This window comes from Trypanosoma equiperdum, assembly GCF_001457755.1.
Source record: "Trypanosoma equiperdum strain OVI genome assembly, contig: ctg_1559, whole genome shotgun sequence".
NCBI lineage: Eukaryota > Euglenozoa > Kinetoplastea > Trypanosomatida > Trypanosomatidae > Trypanosoma > Trypanosoma equiperdum.
The window spans coordinates 9,761-10,300 of NW_027123570.1; positions in this window are offsets into that span (position 1 = coordinate 9,761).

A 540-nucleotide genomic window follows, 5' to 3' on the forward strand; every position below is an offset into this window, starting at 1 on the left:
TCCCAACGATATAAAATAACCTCTAAATACTCTTTTCATCGTCCAAAGAAATTGTCTTTGCAAATAAGAATAAAGATCTGTCATCGAACAAAAAGCCACAGCCCCCGGAATATACAATATGACAGCTATCATTTTTAAATGAAATATCGTGTAAAATTTACTCCTCTATCATTTTATTCTCCTCTTAGATTTGTTGCGTTTCCAGTTGGTTCACTCTATGTCTTCCTCCATTGTCTTATACTTCCCGTACCGCAGCAACTACATTAGTAGCCGCATCTTTCTTTTATAATAGATTCTCTCTCTACCATATTGTTCCCTCTGCTCCTGCCGCATGCATAATGGCACCCCCCGCCATGTTTGTGGATGAACCAGCGCACCTGCCATTTCCATCCCTTAACCTCTGTCCCCTTGAATTTCCTCCCATCCTATAACTCGTGTTCGATGTAACATTCAATTCCTTCTACACTTGATCATTTAGCCTCACTGCGAGATTTCCAGTCTTTAAGTACTTTTGTTTTGCTGAGTCATTGGGATGTCACC